Here is a 21,552-nt window from a genome sequence, read left to right on the forward strand (position 1 = left end):
GCGGAGAGGGGGGGTGGGGATGGGGGAGGAAAATCCTTTAGAATTCCTTTGAAATTCGTCCTGAGGATGCGTGTGCGCGCGCATATAACAGGTGTCCCTCTCCGGCTTGGTGGATGTGCAGATGCAGCGGCTGACGTCAGGAGGAGAGCGGAGTGAGAGGAGTTGAAATAGGACAGAGCAGGAGCAGAGCGCTGAGAGAAGCCGGAGGATGGCAAAGAGTCACTGACTAACGCACCTCCTGCAGCTACAGCAGCCTGTCATTCAGCACAAATCATTTGCGGACCCTCGCCGTGCCCGGGAGAGGAGCGCAGCCAAAGCAGAAAAAAAAGCGCACAGTTTGGACGCGTCGGCGCAGAAATCTGTGAAATATCCAGCTTGTTTTCCTCTGCCTCCGGAATAGCGCAGGTAAGGTGGGAGCTGTGAGTGCTGTGAGTTTGGCTCTTTGCGGGTCATGATGCTGCAATGTGAGCGTGCGCCGGAGCAGAGACGGCACCGCGTGCTTTCATTTTGCACTTAGTTTGATTGCTTAGAAAATAATAATAAGGCACAAGAAAGCTCCAGGAGAACGGTGAGGTGCAGGTTGATGCCAGTGACAATCTGTGACAGTGTTAAAGTGCCGCTTCCTGCGCGCGGCGGGTCTGGCGCAGCGCGGCGCGCGTTCTTCACTCAGAATGACGCGTCAGCTCAAAATCAACGCCAAATGGGATTTTTTTTTGGGGGGGGGGGGGGGGGGGGGGGTGGTGGCGGATAAAAGGCTAAAAATAAACAAAGATCCGCATCTGGACTGAGAAGGTACGCACTCCGTGACGTGCATTCCTGGCATCACTCCCCCACTCTCCATTTAACCTGGTCAACCGGCGTGACTCCGTGCAGCCGCGCTCGCGTGCAGAATCCAACTTTAAACACCGAGGAACCTCATTAGGAGAATATGTTCTGATCCATGAGCTGCTCCCGTTCTCTCCCCGTCTCTCGTGGGAAGCCACTCTCGTGAAATGAGGCTGTGCGCCGGAGCTGTCCGTGGTGCTGAAGCGCGCTCCAGCACCGCAGCTCTCCGCCTCTCTCCTCCTCTTCCTCCTCCTCTCCCGGTGCTTCCAGCTCTACCTGGGGGGGGGGGGGTCCGTCCCTGACCTGGAAGCAGATCTGGATTCGGCGCCCAGCAGCAGAAGCGTGTCCATCCATCACCGCGCCGTCTGTGGCAAAGAGGATGAGAACACGAAGCTTTCAGCTGTTCGTCTGCCAAACAATCAGCCCGCTCTCAACTTCTTGCCACAACATGAAAACACACACGCAGGGCTCTGGGATCGATACGTTCCCTTGTCGGCAGCTTTTTTCATCCCGCGCTGCGCTTTTACAGTTAATAATTAAGCAAGCGCACGGGTAATGTTTGCGCTATTTGTGTGTGCGCGCAGGATGGCAAGAAAAACACAACCTTTTTTTATGGAAACCTGGTTGAAAGGGTGGGATATGGGCCAAGAAAGAAATAACTTTGAGCAAGAATCACATTTTCTTTAACGTGATAGAACAATCCAACATTTTGCACAGATTTTTCTTGCAAAAATCTGGCATTTGGTGATTTGCATGATCTCTTAATAAATTCACCAAAATGTATAACCTGGATCTGTCCCCTTAACATCTGCTCCAAAAGTTATTGGTTTCTTCCACGGTTCATACTCCGCTGTTTCAAATCAATCAAAATAGACTTTACTGTCCCCACAGGGAAATTTTTCTTGGGCAAAAAGTGCTACAGCAGCTGCAGAATAATAACACAATGACAGAGACAACACAAAAGACATACACAAATAAAATAATAGAGTAAGACAAAGTACCTGCTTTAAACGCCATAAAAGTAAAATGTTAAAAAGCCCTAATAATTTAACCATGATTAAAAAGCACTATAAAAATAAAGCATTCCAAAAAACCTGTGTGCAAGAGTGCAAATAAATAAATAAATAAAAGAGGAAAGAGACGAATAAGTGGGAGACAAGATATAACTTTTGCTTTACTGATAGTGTGATGGATGCAGGAATTAAAGAGCGCTTGAGATGATTTGTTTTGCACTTACTTGCTCTGTAACATCTTCCTCCTTTCTAAGATTCAAGAAACTCAGTTGAGAAGTTTCTGCGTAATCCTGTTTACGTTGGTCTCTAATCCTTCATGTGTAGTGTTGGTGGAGGTGTGTAGTTTTCTGATCATCCCATTTGCAGAGTGTTCATGTGTTTTATGGTTCATGCACCTGTTTCCCTTTCCAATGCTAAACCTGCATGGATTAGTTTGTGGGAAAACTGCAGTTCATAGACTTTTTTTAATCCAAGGGTATACATAAACTAACAAGAGCAGTGGGATCAATCCATTGACTTTGTAGGAATGGCACGACCTGCTTTACTGGCTAATCTACATCCTCCTCTTTTAGTGTTCGTCACATCAAACGTGACACTGAAAAACCCTGAATCCAAAGTAAAGGCAGTAAAAATGGGATAAAATGCAGATGAAACTGCAGAGATCAACAGATTAGAAATTAAATTAAAACAATCGACAACAGCATCCAGAACGTCACACACTTTTGTCAAGGCAGAACAATCCTAGGAGACACAAATAGTGTGCAAAAGTTCCAATTTGCCATGTGTTTCAATGTAAATGTACATTTTTGACTGAGCTTTTGCCAATTACCTAATCTGAAATATTTCAACTGTTTAAAAAGTCAAATGTTCCAGACAATCTTACCAAAACAAGTGACCTTTTGATATTAAGACAAATGAAAGTTTATAGTCCAATGCATGAGTCTGCAATGAGTGAATATATATACACATACACAGACCTTTGTCTTTCACGTTTATCAGTCAAACATCTCTGAGATTTTTGCACAGTATCATACCTATGTAGCTGCAAGGATAAAAACACAAAGAAAGTATCCTTCTCATAATGAACGTGATTTAATTATCACAAGTAGAACACAAGAAAATGTCCAAAAAAAGCAAACAAATAAATAATGGCCTCTTTGTCATGTTAAAATACAGTAAATAATAAATATGAGATCCACCCCTGTAATATAGCCAGTTATCATTTTTTAATAAATCCACACATGTTCCATCTCCCTCCTAAATGTTTGGGAAATTGATTCACAATTTTCCCTCTAATAATTCTAGCAATTAAACCACTTAAACAAGCCAACAAACAGACGTGGGGAAAAAAAAACCTTTTGAGGAGAACGAAACATGAGTGTGTTCCATTACTCTCATAAAACCTTGTATTAGCCTAGAATTCAAACTGTAGTCATTGCTGCACTTATTTTTATTTTTATTTTTTTTTTTGGGGGGGGGGGGGGGTGATCATTGTGCTGCCCTTGTGAAACTCAGCCCACTCTAAGGGTCGCAGACTACATGTGGAGAAATAATGAGGCAGCCCAGAATAGCGCCTCAATCAGACTCATTGAGGTGTGCGAGCTGGTGTGTAACGTATTAGCTGTCTCTCTGAGAGCCATTATGGTCCTGCATCCAGCAGATTATGACTGATTGTTGTGCTTCAGAGTCAGTAGGATGACTCACACAATTACTGAGCCACAGTGAAGGTGCAAGAACACAGCACAACCTCACGGTAACACTTCATTCATTAGCATCCGATCACGCTGCCTGTGCTCTTTCACTGCTAAGAACATAAACCCTGCCAAAGCCGGCAGCAGCTTGAAGCAACATATGTGCAGAAATGTTTGTGTGCAGCCAAGAATGCAGAAGACAAACAAATAATAGCAAGCAAAAGTTTCCTTAAAGCTTGTGCAGTCAACATGTTTCAGCTATTTATCAAGAGAATAAGCTCAGCTTCCAGCTTCTCAGAAGTGAAAAGTTGCTGTCTTTCTCAGTTTTCATATTTTACTGGATGTAAATTAGAAGAACAAAGCACTGGAGGATGCGTCTTTCAGTCTAGGAAATTGTGATGGCATTTTATTTGAGGAATGTTGAATAATTGATAGATTACTCATGCGATTCCGTTGAAGAATTTAAGCATAGTGAGGTCAGTCACTCACCACGCTTTTAATTTGGGCCGCCACACTGTCACATTTTCAAACCTCACCAATGCACAACTCACAACATGTTTTGTTGACACAAAATGCGAGGCAGCACCCAGCGATAATGCTCTGTTCTACTTTTTAGTCTTCTTCCATGATGGCTCTGCACTGAAGTGCACCATGTGTGGGTTCAGACCAGAGATCATCTCAAAACAGCAACGCACCATGTGATTCCCCAAATTCAATGTCAGAAAGAAGAGACGTGATTAATAAGTGAAGCAAAAAGTGTAGAAGAAGGAAAAAATAAAAAAAGAAAATGGGCATTGCAGGTTTTGGCAGTTGGATAAGACACAATAGTACCTAATGTCATTATCCCGAAAGAGAAAAGCAACACAGGTGCAGAATGCATGTCTTCCAGCCCAGTCTCACGTTTTTTTTTTCGTGCCCCCGCCACAAAAAGCACTTGCTTTCTGTGACACGTTTTTTTATTTTGTTATTGCTAATCTTCTCCTTCTCTTCTAACTCTAACCATAACCATACCACGAGTGTGTACCCTCCCCAAACATTAACCATGACCTCCCCCAGACCCCCGCCTTTCACCCCACATTTTGTGTTCCTAGTCACAAAATGAATTTGTGCCCCGTTACGAAAAATGCTCCATTTTCGTACCCCATCACAAACCCATAAATTAATGTACTTTTCGTAACCCATTCCTGCAAACTGCTGTGAGACTGGCTTGTATTCAGGGGCAGATTCATGCATGGGCTGTACCTCCAAGGGCCCCAGGTCATATGGGGCCCAACACTTTTCCTCTAGAAAATATTGTGGTGATCTGAAAGGTATAAGAATCAATGACATACTTCTACAACCACTTTTATTGTGCTTAAAGTCTTGCAACTGTCCATTATCAGCAAATATTATTATTTCTATAACACCTGAATCGATCCTTGTCATTTAATGGGTGGTTTGTATGTCACGTGAAATGGATCTTTGTTCCCATTTGCTATTTTGTTCCATTTACTGTCCAATTTTGGTTCTATTTAGCATGCAATTTTGGTGCTATGCGTTTTTGTATCATTGCACGCTGCGATCAATGTGCGCTCACAATAGTGGCAACGGTGCTTAGCTTAAAAACAAATATGGAGGGTTTGTTTTTATTGGTGATACTCATTCTTCGAACACACACACAAAAACAAATCCAGTTCTCCGTAAGCCATGTAGAGGCATTTCAAGTATTTACTGGGATGTCTAAAGCTGGTGAAAAGTACAAGCGCTGTCAGATGAAGAGTTTGTTAAAATTCCCTCTGAGTGCTCCAGCTTCCTTCCACGTCCAATGACATGCAGGTTAGGTGAATTGGAAACTTGAAGTTCACCGTAGATGTGTTTGTCTGTCTATATGTGGCATTACGACAGACTGGCATCGTGTCCCTGGTGTACCCTCCCTCTTGCCTTCTGACTGCCATAATGGGATAGAGACACACACATACACACACACACCCACACACACACACACACACACCCCACGACGTTGGATTGGAATAAGATGGTACAGAGAATGAATGAGCTTATATACATGTACCTGAGAAAGGCTGCACCCCCCCCCCCCCCCCCCGCACACACCTAAAAGTGTTTCATTTAAAATCTTTTATTTTGCCTCCCCCCCCCCCCCCCCCCCCCCCCCCCACACACACACACACACACACACACACAGACACACACATCCTTCCTTTGGTTCATCCAAGGAAAAAAATATTAAATCAATTTTGATTATTAAGTAAATGTGCTGTGACTATTTTTAACACGTGCACTTCTGTTTTTTTTTTTTTTTTTTTTTTTTCAGCTTCATCAGGATATCTTTAAAAAAAATACATACATATCCCATGTATTAGGCTGTGATGATGTCACTGAAAACAACATTGTGACTTCTTCAAACAATTAAAACAAACAAACAAACAAACAAAAACAGTAATTTAGGATCTGGACACTTTTGTCCGCCCCCACCCCCACACACACACAACTGGTTGCACTCATATCTTTTATGCACCGGTGCCTCAGCAATCTGAAACACAACTGGGGGAATCCCTCAATCTGATGAATTTAGTTCTTATTTACAGCCCTGCTCCTAATCGGAGACAGAGTTTGTGTGTCCATGGGTCCTCTCATGTATTTTGAGTCTTGCAGCTTATTTAACTGCTGACGGCTTTTAAACTGCAATGCAAACACATAATTGGCCTTTTGAGTGACACTGCCAAAACAGAAGCTGCAGCCAGCTTTCTGTTAAATGTTGTCAATACCTGTCGTTGTTAAGCTCATAGACAATAATTAGATGTTCACTGACTGCAGCATTTTTGTACTCTTCCTCAGCATCTTATCTCTGCTTCTGGCTCATACCCGCATCACACATACACCCATTGAGGCTGAATGGCGTCAGAATGACACATCCAGCCACAATGCGGAAGTATTGAGGTGCAGTCTGAAGACATATATATGAAGATATGAAGTACATATTTGGTCCCATTCGCTTAGCTGTCCCGAGTGCACATGTTCAAAACACTCTTGGTGCCATCGAGATGGGAGGCACATCTGACGGCAGTGTATATGCAGTTTTTCAGTCATCTGATCGCAGTCTACATACGGCACCAAAACAGTATCTAAAATGATCTGATCGCGGTTGATTGAGCTCTGAGATCGATCGGTCACATCAAAGCTAGGGTGCCTTAATTGAGAGAGTGGTGACATGATGAGTTAAAAAAAAAAGGTCATGTGACTCCTGGTGCCATCTTGGTTAAAAAATAGCATTCGCTGTTAATGTGTTTGCATGTAAATCCAGCTATTTTATTTATTTATTTGCTGAAAATTCCGGTTGCTGTGCATTTGAAGACACAAAAGACACAACAAAGGCTTCAAGATGTACAGATCCCCTTCAGATCCGAACAGAAGAAAAAGTTGGGAAAATAAAGTCAGCCATGTGGGATGGAAGTCAACATCGTCAAAGTTTTGAGAGGTAAATTTATTGTTCAGTCCCATGTACAGTAAAACTCACCTAAACCATCATCACATAAACCAGATATTTGCAGTCACAAGACAAAAAAGTCTCAAATTTTTTGTATTGTTTTCTATGTAATAAACACCGTATGTAACAGATTTTGTATGGCAGATTTTCACTCACATCAGATAAAATGTCCTAAACGATCGCAGTGTATTTCCCTTAAAAAACTCCAAGCAGCCTGTACGTGCACAGTAACAGGTACAAATTAAAATTCAGCGCTGATACGCGTTGATGTGAGGAAAGTGGGACCAGAGGCATTTCTGTGATTAAAAACTGACCGTTTATTTTTTCAAACCATGCACAGACTTGAACCTGAAGCCTGAACATGCACCTGTTAAATCAAACACAAAAGGCTGTGATTTGACACTTTTCTGCTTTCACGCTTTCATAATAGTTTTTGCAGTGCGCATGCTGATTACAAATGGATCAGAAAAGTCTGCAACTTTACAACACCGAGTGGAAAAAGAGGAAATTGTTCAGCTTACCTTCAAATTGGAGGTGATGATTGTAGAAAGAAAAGCTTGTTGAAGGTCAAATTAATCCAGAATAAAGCATAAACCAGAGACGGAGAACTTTTCACATCATTGCATGACACAGAGTTACAGAGCTGCAGAAGCAGAAAATCAGGCTTTAAATTAATTAAATTAATCATCATAAATTGTAAATTTATGATGATTTATTTAATTAATTTATTGTAAATGTGATAGCGTAACAATTTTTAGATTTATTTTGATAATACCTGTACCTGGATGTGTTGCTGTATGTGGTTAACTGATTTTAAAAAATGTTGAAAACACAAAAGGTTCATTCAGTAGTTCAGTGCAGTTGCAACCAAAATGGTGCCATGTTCTCAGTTGACGCCACTCTCTCCATTAAGGCACCCTAATCAAAGCCTGGCGGCATGCTGTGGGATGTTCACCTCCACTGGCCCCTGGTCAGGGAGGGCAAAGGAAATGTTAATATGTAATAACAGGTATGTGGCATGCATTCATCATATACAGTGAATGTGAACAGTGCGCTATCAAACCGAAAGTACCGTGTGCCACTGCACCTCTCCGTGGCCTCATGCCCAGTAATGTGTCATAGTGCACGTCAGGCACAGAGCTGAACAGATCTCACCGCTATAATATACATATTATTACTTGATCACCATTTAAATTCTGTAGGAAGTGTGACGTGGAACTGTATCCCAGGATGTGACAACATTATTAAACATGAAACTCACCTCCAGCACAGAACTGGGACAGCGCAGGTGCACAGGAACCAAACCACAACCTGTGGTGAAAAGCATCTCACCAGGCTGCTGTGTGCTGCAAATAACCATGCAAAAATGAAATCCCATGTGATAATCCAACTGACATCACGGTGTACAGAGTTGTGTTGTGCTCCTGAAGCAAGCAAAAAAGAAAAAAAAAGAAATTAAAGTTCACTGGAAAGACTGCGTCTGACGCATGGTGTGACTGCTTGCCCACTGCCAGCAAACTTTCAGCAAAGGTGTCCAGTGGCACGTGCACCCCGCAAGCATGCTTAGTGGCTCATGCAGCTGTTATGAACACAAACACACACACACATAGCTGAGTGATCATTTCAGCCCCATGTGTGTGCGTGGGGCACACGTGCACGTGAAGAACACAGCGCTCCCTCCCACTCTGGTCCTGGGTTTGCTATGCAGATGTTTGGACATCAGGCAGTCTTCAACACCTTTTATGGCTGTGTGACAGCAGTCTGTGTCATCTACCTGTTGTCTACATGCGCTTTGGATGCCATCGTGCAGGTGTGGACGAGGTAATCTGGATGCGTTCTGACACTGTTGACCACACCTCTTTCCCTCCTGACTGCGTCCGATGATGGTAATATTTGCTGTTTCAGCCTGGTTCCTGCACATTCTTAAACTTGTGATGGCGGCTTTACATTTGAAACAAATGTGATGGTTTATAGATACAGGTGTAGGATTTTTGTTTTTAAACCTTGTTCCTCTGAGGTCACATATCAGGATCAGCCATCAAAGTTCACATAGGAGTTCAGTTTCAGCTGAGTGAATGCACGATGACAAGTTGGGTTGAATGCAGGTAATTTTGGTAAAACCACAATCTCTCCAAGCACTTGACCTTTCTGTTGGGAATATCTGAGAGCTTGAATTTGCTGAAACATTTATCAACCTTATTGCTTTTTTTTTTCCCAAAGACGGACAGAATTGTAACTGTCAAACATATTTTACTTTGTTTTGTGTCTTCACAACAGTAACAATAATTGCATTGGTCTACAGTCTTGTACCTTCAAAGTTTGTTTTTACTTGTGTATAACAGAGCTTATCCTCAGCATGTTCTCCCCATGTTTGCATGGGTTCCCTCCAGGTGTTCCAGCTTCCTCCAATTTCCAAAGATGTACATTAGTGTGGCTAGAGAATTGATCAAAACCTCACTGGTGAAATATTTGTGATTGATTGGTATAAGTGACGTCATGATCCCTATTATATTAGAAAACCTTTACACCTCTATTAGTGGTCCTATGAAGCTCACTGAATGGACTACTGATGATAAGGATTCATAATATAAACTTCTATCAAAGTGCACAGAGCGTGCACAGTATGTCAGCACTCTTTTGCCTTTCATTATAGATAAGTTAAAATAGAAAAATATGTATAGGGCCTGACTTACTAAAGGTTTGTATGTGTGTTAAAATGTGAAAAACACGATAGCACTTGCAAAAAGATCTGCATGGTGATTTACTAAAAGTGCAAAATAGCACGTACTGTCCATTTTATGTTTTGATGAACATGCGGTTTGAGTTTTGTCCACCCGAGTGCACAAAACCGAGGGACGAAACCATTCAAAAGGTGAGGTTTGCACACGCAACCCTATTTTTCAATATACAGTCACCAGCCACTTTATTAGGTACACCATGCTAGTACTGGGTTTGCTTTGGCTCTTGCTTGCCTCTACTGGTGGTTGGCTCTCACTGCGGTATTGTATCACTTCCTGTTCCAGAGCACAGCGGTGTTTTGCTGTATCTGTTAGCTGTTTAATCTGCGCAGTTAGATTGATCTAGTTAACTAGATAACGATTTGTTTCACAGTGTAATCTTCACGTGCCTTAACTAAAGCACTCCCTCTGCTGAATCACCTCTAAATTATTTACACATTATTCACTTTGTGTGTTTTTAGGAATCCGCTAGCTTAGCACAGCTACTAGCTCTTAGCCGGTTTAGCATGGCGGCTTCTCCTGTCTCTCCCGCACTTTTCTGCTCAGGGTGTGAAATGTTTAGTTATTCCTCGGGCTCCTTCAGCAGTAATGGTACTTGTAATAAGTGTAGCTTATTCGTAGCTTTGGAGGCCAGGCTGGGCGAATTGGAGACTCGGCTCCGCACCGTGGAAAATTCTACAGCTAGCCAGGCCCCTGTAGTCGGTGCGGACCAACGTAGCTTAGCCACCGTTAGTTTCCCTCTGGCAGATCCCGAGCAGCCGGGAAAGCAGGCCGACTGGGTGGCTGTGAGGAGGAAGCGTAGCCCTAAACAGAAGCCCCGTGTACACCGCCAACCCATTCACATTTCTAACCGTTTTTCCCCACTCGACAACACACCCACCGAGGATCAAACTCTGGCTATTGGCGACTCTGTTTTGAGAAATGTGAAGTTAGCGACACCAGCAACCATAGTCAATTGTCTTCCGGGGGCCAGAGCAGGCGACATCGAAGGAAATTTGAAACTGCTGGCTAAGGCTAAGCGTAAATTTGGTAAAATTGTAATTCACGTCGGCAGTAATGACACCCGGTTACGCCAATCGGAGGTCACTAAAATTAACATTGAATCGGTGTGTAACTTTGCAAAAACAATGTCGGACTCTGTAGTTTTCTCAGGGCCCCTCCCCAAATCCTCCAAACCGTGACTATCCAGGGTTGGGACCAGGAAGCAGAGTTGTAGTCTTACACACCTCTCTGCAGCTTCTCTCCCCCTGCCATCCCCTCATTACCCCATCCCCGTAGAGACGGTGCCTACTCCCAGACCACCAATAACCAGCAAAAATCTATTTAAGCATAAAAATTCAAAAAGAAAAAATAATATAGCACCTTCAACTGCACCACAGAATAAAACAGTTAAATGTGGTCTATTAAAGATTAGGTCTCTCTCTTCCCTGTTAGTAAATGATATAATAATTGATCAACATATTGATTTATTTTGCCTTAGAGAAACCTCGTTACAGCAGGATGAATATGTTAGTTTAAATGAGTCAACACCCCCGAGTCACACTAACTGCCAGAATGCTCGTAGCACGGGCCGAGGCAGAGGATTAGCAGCAATCTTCCATTCCAGCTTATTAATTAATCAAAAACCCAGACAGAGCTTTAATTCATTTGAAAGCTTGACTCTTAGTCTTGTCCATCCAAACTGGAAGTCCCAAAAACCAGTTTTATTTGTTTTTATCTATCGTCCACCTGGTCGTTACTGTGAGTTTCTCTGTGAATTTTCAGACCTTTTGTCTGACAGTGCTTAGCTCAGATAAGATAATTATAGTGGGCGATTTTAACATCCACACAGATGCTGAGAATGACAGCCTCAACACTGCATTTAATCTATTATTAGACTCAATTGGCTTTGCTCAAAATGTAAATGAGTCCACCCACCACTTTAATCATATCTTAGATCTTGTTCTGACTTATGGTATGGAAATTGAAGACTTAACAGTATTCCCTGAAAACTCCCTTCTGTCTGATCATTTCTTAATAACATTTACATTTACTCTGATGGACTACCCAGCAGTGGGGGATAAGTTTCATTACACTAGAAGTCTTTCAGAAAGCACTGTAACTAGGTTTAAGGATATGATTCCTTCTTTATCTTCTCTAATGCTATATACCAACACAGTGCAGAGTAGCTACCTAAACTCTGTAAGTGAGATAGAGTATCTCGTCAATAGTTTTACATCCTCATTGAAGACAACTTTGGATGCTGTAGCTCCTCTGAAAAAGAGAGCTTTAAATCAGAAGTGCCTGACTCTGTGGTATAACTCACAAACTCGCAGCTTAAAGCAGATAACCCGTAAGTTGGAGAGGAAATGGCGTCTCACTAATTTAGAAGATCTTCACTTAGCCTGGAAAAAGAGTCTGTTGCTCTATAAAAAGGCCATCCGTAAAGCTAGGACATCTTACTACTCATCACTAATTGAAGAAAATAAGAACAACCCCAGGTTTCTTTTCAGCACTGTAGCCAGGCTGACAAATATTCAGAGCTCTATTGAGCTGAGTATTCCTTTAACTTTAACTAGTAATGACTTTCTTTGCTAATAAAATTTTAACTATTAGAGAAAAAATTACTCATAACCATCCCAAAGACGTATTGTTATCTTTGGCTGCTTTCAGTGATGCCGGTATTTGGTTAGACTCTTTCTCTCCGATTGTTCTGTCTGAGTTATTTTCATTAGTTACTTCATCCAAACCATCAACATGTCTATTATTAGACCCCATTCCTACCAGGCTGCTCAAGGAAGCCCTACCATTATTTAATGCTTCGATCTTAAATATGATCAATCTATCTTTATTAGTTGGCTATGTACCACAGGCTTTTAAGGTGGCAGTAATTAAACCATTACTTAAAAAGCCATCACTTGACCCAGCTATCTTAGCTAATTATAGGCCAATCTCCAACCTTCCTTTTCTCTCAAAAATTCTTGAAAGGGTAGTTGTAAAACAGCTAACTGATCATCTGCAGAGGAATGGTCTATTTGAAGAGTTTCAGTCAGGTTTTAGAATTCATCATAGTACAGAAACAGCATTAGTGAAGGTTACAAATGATCTTCTTATGGCCTCAGACAGTGGACTCATCTCTGTGCTTGTTCTGTTAGACCTCAGTGCTGCTTTTGATACTGTTGACCATAAAATTTTATTACAGAGATTAGAGCATGCCATCGGTATTAAAGGCACTGCGCTGCGGTGGTTTGAATCATATTTATCTAATAAATTACAATTTGTTCATGTAAATGGGGAATCTTCTTCACAGACTAAGGTTAATTATGGAGTTCCACAAGGTTCTGTGCTAGGACCAATTTTATTCACTTTATACATGCTTCCCTTAGGCAGTATTATTAGACAGCATTGCTTAAATTTTCATTGTTACGCAGATGATACCCAGCTTTATCTATCCATGAAGCCAGAGGACACACACCAATTAGCTAAACTGCAGGATTGTCTTACAGACATAAAGACATGGATGACCTCTAATTTCCTGCTTTTAAACTCAGATAAAACTGAAGTTATTGTACTTGGCCCCACAAATTTTAGAAACATGGTGTCTAACCAGATCCTTACTCTGGATGGCATTACCCTAACCTCTAGTAATAGTGTGAGAAATCGTGGAGTCATTTGTGATCAGGATATGTCATTCAATGCGCATATTAAACAAATATGTAAGACTGCTTTTTTGCATTCACGCAATATCTCTAAAATTAGAAAGGTCTTGTCTCAGAGTGATGCTGAAAAACTAATTCATGCATTTATTTCCTCTAGGCTGGACTATTGTGAATTCATTATTATCAGGTTGTCCTAAAAGTTCCCTGAAAAGCCTTCAGTTAATTCAAAATGCCGCAGCTAGAGTACTAACGGGGACTAGAAGGAGAGAGCATATCTCACCCATATTGGCCTCTCTTCATTGGCTTCCTATTAATTCTAGAATAGAATTTAAAATTCTTCTTCTTACTTATAAGGTTTTGAATAAATTCAAAATTCAAATTTATTAATTTATATAGCGCCAATTCACGACAAAATCGTCTCAAGGCGCTTCACAACATAAAAAAACAAAAATTTAAAACACAATAAAAACAACCATAAAAGAAAGACAGCAGTAAAAGAATAGAAGATTAAAAACACATCATAACACTATTGATAAAACAGGGAAAATAAATGAGTCTTTAAACGTGATTTAAAGGTCTCCACAGTGTCCGACTGCCGAATGTGTGCCGGCAGATCGTTCCACAGAGCTGGGGCACGATAGGAAAAAGCTCTGTGACCGGCAGACTTTTTATTCACCCTGGGAACACACAGAAGTCCTGCACCCTGAGAACGCAGGGCCCGAGCTGGTACATAGGGGCTTATCAAGTCAGCCAGATAGGGAGGTGCAAGTCCATGAACAATTTTATAAACTAAAATCAGTACTTTAAAATCCGATCTTGCAGAAACAGGAAGCCAGTGCAGGGACGCCAAGATTGGCGTAATGTGGTCAAACTTTCTGCTCCGTGTCAAAAGTCTGGCAGCAGCATTCTGAACCAATTGAAGACCCCTGATCCTGGACTGCGGTAATCCAGAGAATAGAGCATTACAAGAGTCCAATCTAGAAGAGACAAACGCATGAATCAAAGTCTCAGCATCTGCCATAGACAGAATAGGACGAATCCTCGCTATATTTCGCAAATGGAAGAAGGCAGTCCTTGTAATGTCTCTAATGTGGAGATCAAAGGACAACGCAGGATCAAAAATTACTCCAAGGTTCCTCACTTTATCCGTATGATGTATAACACACGGACCTAAGCTAAATGCTAGCTGATCAAATTGATGCCGATATCTCGCTGGACCAAAAACCATAACTTCAGTCTTATCAGAATTTAAAAGTAGGAAGTTACTAGACATCCAACTTCTTACTGATGCAAGACAATCTTCCAAGGATTTTATGTGAGTAAGATTACCAGCAGTTATTGGCATATACAATTGAGTGTCATCAGCATAGCAATGAAAGGGAATCCCAAAACGCCGCAATATATTCCCGAGGGGTGCTACATAAAGAGAAAAAAGCAAGGGGCCCAAAACGGATCCCTGAGGAACCCCAAACTTCATGTCTCTACGATCGGAGGAGGTTCCATTACACAATATACAGTAGGAACGACTGGACAGGTACGACGTCAACCATGCAAGAGCAGTTCCAGTAATCCCAAAGTGATTCTCCAGCCTATTGAGTAGAATATGGTAATCCACAGTGTCAAATGCAGCACTAAGATCCAGCAGCACCAGGACCGTAGTGATATCCGAGTCCATTGCTCGCAAAAGGTCATTCACTACTTTAGTAAGTGCTGTCTCTGTGGAGTGAAATTTTCTAAAAGCAGACTGCAGTGGCTCAAAAAGATTATTCTCAGTGAGGTAGTCCACGAGCTGTCGCAAGACCACTTTTTCCAGGATTTTAGAACAAAATGACAGATTTGATATCGGTCTATAATTCTTCAATACACTCAGGTCGAGATTAGATTTTTTAAGTAATGGTTTGATCACTGCAGACTTAAAACACTTAGGAACAGATCCAGAAGTTAATGAGAGATTTATAATTTCCAGCACAGTTGGTCCAAGAATGGGCCACAGGTCCTTAAACAGTTTTGTTGGTATAGGATCAATTAAACAGGTTGTGCTTTTAGTAGACGTCACGAGCTTCGTCAATGCGCCTAGCGAGATACCATCAAAATCTGTAAATCTGGATACCACCTCAGTGGGCGCATCCACCTCCACAGCAGTATGCAGTGGTTGGGCCAAAGCCTGCTGAGATATACTCAACCTAATATCCTCAATTTTCTTTTCGAAGTAATCCAAGAAGTCCTGTGCTGAGAAAGGAGAGTGAATAACAGGTGGCTGTCCATGAATAAGAAGTGCTACAGTTTCAAACAAAAACTTGGAATTATGCTTATTTTTATTAATCAAATCAGAATAATAGGCACGCTTTGTAGCCAGTAGTGCCTGCTTATAATCCAAGACAGCATCTCACCATGCAAGATGGAACACCTCTAACTTAGAACTACGCCATTTCCGTTCAAAACTTCGAGCCTTCTGCCTAAGGTCACGCAGGTAACCATTAAACCAAGGTGAGTATGCCTTGGGAAGGCGTGTCCTCAAGAGAGGAGGCGCAACCTTGTCCAGTGTGGCCTTGAGCGCTGAGTTCAAGCCATCCACAAGACTATCTACTGATTGAATATTCTCTAACCCTGAGGCCAAAATTTCAGGCAGTCTGGCTTCGAGTTCTATCATAATTGAAGGAGTAATGCGTCGCCGCAAAGAAAGACAAGGCTTTTGATCCACTAGGCGCGGCAACATAAATGCACACCTAACAAATGAGTGGTCAGAGATCACTGAGGCAAGAGGCAAATGTCAATGTTTGTGACAGCAAGGCCACGTGTGAGTACCAGATCAAGGGTATTTCCACTAGTATGTGTTGAATCCTGAATGCATTGCTGGAATCCCAGCGCATCCACAAGTTCCATAAATGACTTGCAAAGGGGATCAAAGGGCTTATTTATGTGAATATTAAAATCACCAATAATCAAAATGTTGTCCACACTAGCTGACAGGCTAGAGATGAATGCACCAAATTCATCTAAAAATTCAGAATATGGGCCAGGAGGCCTATAAACAGTGACAACATGGCATGACTGATTTCCATACTTCTGACCCTGACAATATGTAGCATCATGGGCAGAGCGGAGAGTCAGATGCTCAAACGAATTATATTTATGCCCCCCGACAGTGAAGAAGGTAAACTTGGATTTATAGATAAAAGCAACACCCCCGCCTTGCTTCGCACAACGAGACATGTGACTGAATGTGTACCCTGGTGGGCAGGCCTCATTCAGAGGAAGAACAGCTGTGGGTTTGAGCCAGGTTTCACATAACCCAATCATGTCCAAATGATGATCCATAATTAGATTGTTAATCAACAGGGATTTTGAGGACAAAGATCTGATGTTAATAAGACCCAAACTGAAGACTTCTGTTGGTTTGACAGACTGACATCTTTGAATAGGCCTGAGTATCTTAAAATCCACTCCACATTTTCCATCCAGCGCCCGGAGAGTGTCAGGAACCGCTGTCGTCACATCAGGACTACAATTCCCAGAAGCTGCAGCGCTCTGATGACGTGGGCGCCAAGCACCGATGCGCTCAGCTGACCAGATGACCGGCACAGACGACCCAGTTCGATGGAACACAAACTTTCTCTGGGAGCCTCTGTGGACACAGCGACGTCGGCGGAACAAGCCAAGCTCTCTGATAGCGCGAATGTCCCGAGGGACATTATTGTTGTTCAAGCTTCGTAGCTCAGCTGCAGAGTAGTTTAGCATCACGCCAGCTGAAGGAGTGAAATGCGGCGTCGTACAGCGCAAAACAGGCAATAAACAATCAAAGATAACTAAAAATGCACACTGAAGGACCAAAAACCACGTTAAGTACATATCCAAAATAAAAATTACACTCAAGCCACTAAAAACCGAATTATACACGAGAAAACATGAGAAAATCAGACGAGCAGCGAACACACAACGCCAGCAACTCTTCTTCGTCTCTTCCAAGGAAACCTTGTTTCCCATGTAACCGGGGACAGAGTTAGCCTAGAATAATCAGGTCCCATCTTATCTTAGGGACCTCATAGTACCATATCACCCCAATAGAGCGCTTCGCTCTCAGACTGCAGGCTTACTTGTAGTTCCTAGGGTTTGTAAGAGTAGAATGGGAGGCAGAGCCTTCAGCTTTCAGGCTCCTCTCCTGTGGAACCAGCTCCCAATTCAGATCAGGGAGACAGACACCCTCTCTACTTTTAAGATTAGGCTTAAAACTTTTCTTTTTGCTAAAGCTTATAGTTAGGGCTGGATCAGGTGACCCTGAACCATCCCTTAGTTATGCTGCTATAGACTTAGACTGCTGGGGGGTTCCCATGATGCACTGAGTGTTTCTTTCTCTTTTTGCTCTGTATGCACCACTCTGCATTTAATCATTAGTGATTGATCTCTGCTCCCCTCCACAGCATGTCTTTTTCCTGGTTCTCTCCCTCAGCCCCAACCAGTCCCAGCAGAAGACTGCCCCTCCCTGAGCCTGGTTCTGCTGGAGGTTTCTTCCTGTTAAAAGGGAGTTTTTCCTTCCCACTGTCGCCAAGTGCTTGCTCACAGGGGGTCGTTTTGACCGTTGGGGTTTTTTACATAATTACTGTATGGCCTTGCCTTGCAATATAATGCGCCTTGGGGCAACTGTTTGTTGTGATTTGGTGCTATATAAATAAAATTGATTGATTGATTGATTGACGCCCTTGTGCCTTCAGGGCTGCCTAATTTCTTTGTGGCATAGATTCAACAAAGTGTTGGAAACATTCTACAGAGATATTGGTCCATATTGATGATGATGGCATCAACCAGTCTGACGGTCTCCTCTAATATTAATAAGGCATATTCATGTACACATCTGCCACTCACTGGATATCTTCTCATTTATGGACAATTCTCTGTAAACCCTAGAGATGGTTGGCCATAGTAGAGAAGCTTGAATCTTCGACTGGACTGGGTTGCTTGACGTGAGGACGTTTCGCTTCAAATCACAGAAGCTTCCTCAGCTAAAATTCTTGCTCTGGTAGTCTGACTTCTGTCTTGACTCTTGTAGAGAAGAATAAACCAACAATCCTGGACAACTGAGAGCCTACACAGAAACCTAGAGATGGTTGTGCGTAAAAATCCCAGTAGATCAGTAGTTTCTGCTCTGTTTGAACTTTAGCAAGTCATCTTCACCACGTCTAGATGCCTAAATGCATTGAGTTGCAGCCACATGATTGGCTAATTAACTATTTGTGTTAACAAGCAATTGAACAGGTGTACCTAATAAAGTGGACAATGTGTATTGTGTGTGTATATATATATATATATATATATATATATATATATATATATATATATATATATATATGCTTTTGAAATTTTTGCATTAATTGATTGCACTTGACAGACAGTGCTACTTCATTGTACATAGAATTAAAACAAAAATCATTCAATTATGCACATTTGTTTCTTTCAGATGTCTTCATGCGTCTAATGCATGCAGCATAATTATTTACCAGTATGTTTAATTACTGTTTATGGAACAACAATTAAATGAGTGAAACTGTAGATGTTTTTCATTGCCGGTGCATAAACATGTTCAGTTATGTGGTTTGTGCATAATGGAGCACAAGGTGCATACCTGCACGTGGCTGATTAAATTTAATTTTGTGCTTTTGGCCACAAACATGCAAAATTCTCATTTACACACTGCTGTCAATGTCATGCTACCACTTGCTATCAAATGCACAATGAATCCGAGTAAATTGCCCACAAAACTGTCTCCACCCCAAAGTGCAAAAGTTTGGATTGTCCATGCAATTGTGCACTCGTTATCTGGGATCTTCGTACATCAGGCTCATAGTGTTTTCTGGGGTATAATGATGTAAAAATGACAAACAATGCAAAAATGATTGCTTTCATGATTATACCACTGTCCTTGGCCCATCCTTTTTCATACTTTCAAGATATATGTCACATGCTAAACAATCCACACAAAGAGCCCCAGATAATAATTCCATGTTTTATTTAATTAGAATAAATTACACTTTCATATCTATTATAACGCCCCGGTCATTCATTTTAAATGCTTGGCATCACATCGCCTGAACCCCATGCAGAGCTTCTCTAATCAGGAGCAGGATTTATCCTTGCACAACAAAGCCATCCCCTCGAGAAAACCAAACCCATTTCATTCCATTTCGTTTGACGCTGAGTGGCTTTGATTTGTTTGGCTTTGAAAATTTTCCAAAGAAATGTAATGAGTTGTACTCTAAAGCAAAAATAAAAAATGCATTACACAGAGTGAGTCACACACTCGTGCTTACAGTCACTTTGTAATGAGATTGATTCTCTAAAATGCAAAATAAATAAATAAAATATAATTTCAAACAAGGCCACACACATATACCTCTGATACCATTAATAATAATTTCATCACACGAAGGATTTAGTTGAAATTACTTTGCATCTGAGAAACTAGTGAGTTGAACCATTTGAGTCTTACCCTTTTTTTATTCTAGTGTGCTCAGCAAATATGTCGCCTGTCGTCCCCGTGGAGCCCAGTGCCCCGAAATGCAGGCGACATGGTTCACTTGAAATTCTGATCACTAATGTTGAACTTCCTGAAATGACCTTTACTGCTGCATTTCATATCAACCCAGCGGCTGAGCCAAGTGCATCAGGACCACCGCTCTGAGCAAATAGCGCTCAGCGCGTCTCCGCCTGGATGGAAAAGACTGACAAAACAGTCAGCAGAGAGGGAGAAACGTGTGGAGGGGTGACAAAAAGGTCACCTCACATCTGTTTTCTGCTGTGAATTTGCAATCCTAAATCAAAAAAACAAGTGTGGATGCAATGATTCTGACATTTACTTTGACCTGCATTTCATTCCAGACAGTCTGAATCAAAGTGTTATGTCCCTTTTGTGACATGACAAACATAACATGACAACCAGTTTTGAAAACAAGCCAATGCAGGGATAAACCCTAAAAAGGTTTCTTACAAGTTCTTTTTCCACAAAATATTCTCAAAACAGGCTTGAGGTGGAGTCACGTGATTGTTCCCAGAGAAACGCCAATAATAAAACACAGACCTAAATCATATCTACCATAAACAAAACATCTCATTTACAAATCTAAAAAGTGACTTTACATAAACAAAGTACATGGGTTGGACACCAACCAATAAATAGTGTGTTCCACAAAAAAAAAAAAAAGAAAAAGATGAGTGCAAATGTAAGGGCCCTTTCACACATAGCACAAATGTGGCCGAATTGTGCATGAAGTAGGAATCATATGCAATATGTGCAAAATTGGAGCTGCCTCCAAGGCCTCGTACACCTGTTGCTACGACTATTTGCGCACACCAGTGACTGAAAGAGTGTGTGCTGTGAGAGCCCATTTGATCCCTCTAACGGCAGGTGTCGGCCAACTTCCAGGTGACACACATGAACATCTAACACTGCTTGCTTGGCACTTAGAAAATGTGTGGGCATTCATTCATTGTTAGCATGAAAACAGTCAGCAGATGATCACTTTCGAGCTGGCAGTGCCCCCATGACTGTGAAGTTGCCAAGTACACATGGTGTGCCAGAGTGTCGACTTCCCCCAAAAAATATGTTTATGTCCTTGTTGATTTTAGCCATGTCATGCTCCTGTTATAAGACAGTGATTGTAGTGCAGTGGTAAAGTTTCTTTCTTGTAATCAGAGCTTTGGTAAATTGCAGGTTCGAATCCCGTGAGTGGCATTTTTTTTTAACCAGGGTTATTTAACAGCGGGGTTCTGTATTGCATCTGTTTTATTTATTATTTATATCAACCCAGTGATATTCACTAATTATACAGCTGGTTTTTATTTTATTTTTCTCCACATCAGCGGAACGATGTGGTGCAACATGTCCCAGGTGCTCGCACTGTGTTGCCGCTGCATGAAACTGTGGTAGTGGGATTGTTCACGCCTGCCCGTTGTTTCGATGTTTTCGTGGTTCACTCATATGAGCTGTTCCGCCATGATACGCCCTGATTTGTACTTATTCGTACTATGTGTGAAGGGGCCCTAAAGGACATCCCAAACTTACCTCAGGTCCAAACCTACCCAACAAAACATTTTGCAACTGCTGACATAGCACAACAAACCACCAGCATGTTAACCTGTTGTATGTGGGGACTGTTAGCTGCCTGGGTAGCT

The 21,552-nt window shown here is 41.8% G+C and overlaps 1 long non-coding RNA gene across 1 annotated transcript in view; it reads left to right on the forward strand.

Moving 5' to 3' along the window:
- Positions 1 to 298: 298 nt before the first annotated feature.
- The window catches only part of LOC117517059, a 163,991-nt gene continuing 142,737 nt past the window's right edge, over positions 299 to 21,552 (forward strand). Inside the window, exon 1 of the long non-coding RNA XR_004562632.1 lies at positions 299 to 405. This is a non-coding gene — a long non-coding RNA (uncharacterized LOC117517059). The remainder of the gene's footprint in view (positions 406 to 21,552) is intronic.

This window comes from Thalassophryne amazonica, chromosome 9 (assembly GCF_902500255.1).
Source record: "Thalassophryne amazonica chromosome 9, fThaAma1.1, whole genome shotgun sequence".
Classification (NCBI taxonomy): domain Eukaryota; kingdom Metazoa; phylum Chordata; class Actinopteri; order Batrachoidiformes; family Batrachoididae; genus Thalassophryne; species Thalassophryne amazonica.